This window comes from Notothenia rossii (genome assembly GCF_949606895.1).
Source record: "Notothenia rossii genome assembly, chromosome: 11".
NCBI classification, from domain to species: Eukaryota; Metazoa; Chordata; class Actinopteri; order Perciformes; family Nototheniidae; genus Notothenia; species Notothenia rossii.
In genome coordinates, this window is record NC_136910.1 from 2,415,345 (window position 1) to 2,418,151 (window position 2,807).

General features: G+C 38.9%; 1 protein-coding gene across 2 annotated transcripts in view; it reads right to left on the reverse strand.

The window, feature by feature from the left end:
- LOC307025715 (E3 ubiquitin-protein ligase TRIM69) overlaps nucleotides 1-2,490 on the reverse strand; it is an 18,470-nt gene extending 15,980 nt beyond the window's left edge. The window contains exons 1-2 of one of the 2 annotated variants that reach the window (XM_079660559.1): nucleotides 2,197-2,490; nucleotides 1,165-1,238 (exon numbers count right to left, since the gene is read on the reverse strand). The gene's annotated coding sequence lies outside the window, so the exon portion shown is untranslated. The remainder of the gene's footprint in view (nucleotides 1-1,164; nucleotides 1,239-2,196) is intronic. The other variant, XM_079660558.1, reaches the window with a different exon arrangement.
- Nucleotides 2,491-2,807: the final 317 nt, after the last annotated feature.

Consider the following 2,807-nt stretch of genomic DNA (forward strand, 5'->3'; position numbering starts at 1 on the left):
CAAAACAATTATTGCACAGTAACGGGATTTGCTGCCGGGTCGATGGCGATGCATCTTGATCACGGCCTTGAAATTGGAAATGTATTCCCAAGGAGATCTGAGGCAGCAGCAGCATTTTATTAAAACACTGCGGAGGCAACGCTGGACCCAATTTCTGTGCATTCAGCAGTCCTGTTAGAGGCACTGAGGGATTTCCTGTTCTTTCTGAGGACGCCAAAGCACGCTGGCAGTCACTGCTCAAGGACTGAGGAGAATATATGAGGGTGGGAAGAACTTTGGCAAGGTGAACGCATCCAAGCTGAGGCCAAGTACCCAGAAAGTTGACCTTTTAATGAGGGAGGAAGATGGCTACTGTGTGCACATACTTACAAGTGGACAACGTGGGACACTTTGCAGGGAATTGGACACGCTAGAAAGATCTGTGGGTCCATATCAAGACGTATACAATACATGCAAAACATTGCAATGCACTGCTTAGCCTCCATAACATAGTCTTCTTTCAGACTAGTGGAAAGAGAACTATGTTTGTCTGTTGGTTTTTACAGTATTGAATAAGCTAGGAAAAGTTGTGGGTCCATATCAAGACGTATACAATACAGATGATGCTCACTATATGCAACAACGTATGCAAAAACTTAAAGGGCACAAAGTATTTTACAGAATTAAACAAGCTAGGAAGAGTTGTGGGTCCATATTAAGACGTATACAAAACACTGTAATGCACTGGTTAGCTTCCATAAGATGAAGAATAAGTCTTCTTTCAGACTAGTGGAAAGAGAACCTCCAAAACCCACATTTGGGAGCTGAATTTATTATCTTTGTCTGTTTGTTTCTGCAGATTTCTACTAACTTCACCAATAGTTCGCGTGACATAATGCCTCATCTGCATATTTAAAAATAGCATTTGAGATCACTTGTAATACAAACACATTGCAATGCACTGCTTAGCCTCCATAACACAGTCTTCTCTTTGATTATTGGGGAGAAAACATCAAAAATCCACATTTAGGAGTTTATTTTAGTAACGTTGCCTGGCTGTGTGCGTAGATTTCGTTAGCCTCAAAGATAGCATGACATAAGACCTCATTTGATTATTAAAACATGACATTATTAACACTTTTTTGACAGCTTTTCCAAAAGGTACTTCAAGATAATGGACTTTACCTGAGGCTGTGATTCCTCTCTATATTCTGAAGCTGTTCCCAGAGGTTACACAGCACTCTCACGCTCCTTCATTACTAAACACATGCAGAAAATGCAGTTTTTAAGGAAGTATTAGTATATAGTATCTCATTTAAAGAGTAAACAAAGAGATCCCCTTTCTAAAAACCAAGTGTCAACAAAATAACACAATCATTTTGAACCTGGCTGTATCCAACGCTCACATTTCTGTTCTGAATGCATGCAATTTAGCACCTTTTTAATTAGACTAAGCCTCATGTGCATAGCATTTTGAGAGAAGTTGTACTAATGACTGTAAAGACATCGTTCCCCCCTCTTCGGGCAGAGGACGGGGTTTGCGTTTGGCAGAGAAAGCAGCGAGGAGGTGGCATTAGACCCGATTAGAGAAAAGCCAGGATTACCTCCCCTCTCTTCTGTAAGGACACCGAGAGTGACTTCTATTTCAGGAGCAACCTCTGCAGGGAAACATGCACATAATGCACAGCAAACAGTGCATAAAGGGGTCATATTCATTTATACCTACATGCATTAATGTGAGACACATAGCAGCATGATTTTAAATTACATCAGGATTAGAAATGTGTTTTGATCCATGGGAAATTGTATGAGTTCCTCCGTTTTAGAATGAAATAAATATAAATAAAAGGGTAACTTTTTATATAAACATAGCGATTTTACTTTAATATATAACAACAATAAATATATCAGTAATATAAATTAATTTTAAGGCACATTCTGGACAATTTAAAGTTCTTTACATAAGCATAACAAATACAAATAAAAAATATAAAATGAAAATAATTTTAAAAATCGATGGGAAACAGTTGATATATTATAATAAAATATATGAAATTATTATTTGCTACGTATGTTATGCTACCTAGTAAGTCGTGCACATGAAGTTGTTTCCAGACTAATTGCATTGTATTTCATTAGTCATTTTAAAGCCATAAAGCGATTTCTTTCGGCCAAAATTGACGTTTCTTTACTGTAACACAAAGCCGAATCTCTTACCTTCCTATGGGGAATGTTCCTGGTGCCTTTGCAGCAGCTGCTCGGAGATGTACTTTCTGGATTTGGTCTCATTTAGTGTTTCAGCTTCTCGGAGCTCGTGCAGCATACAGGCACGCGCAGCTTCCTACACACCAACTGCGGCACAGCTCGCGCTCTTATCCACTCAGGCTGCAGTTTCGCGGATTTATCGCGGGAGGTCGTTGTAGCTTCAACGAGACTGCCAACAGGTAGAGATAATAATACACTTTTATATATGTTTTTATTATATTAATTGTTATTAATATTAACGAGTTATATTATTTGATAATACCAAGTATAATATTTCAGTAATCACACACACACACACACACACACACACACACACACACACACACACACACACACACACACACACACACACACCACACACACACGCGCGCGCACACACACACAAACACACACGCACGCACACACACACACACACACACACACACACACACAGTCCACTTTACATTCAATCCGCTTACAAACTCGCTGACACAGAAACTCTTTACCCTAGTTGTACACTACAAGGTGACTTTATAAACTATTGGACATCATCATCTGCTTTGTATTTATTTTAAATGTAAATG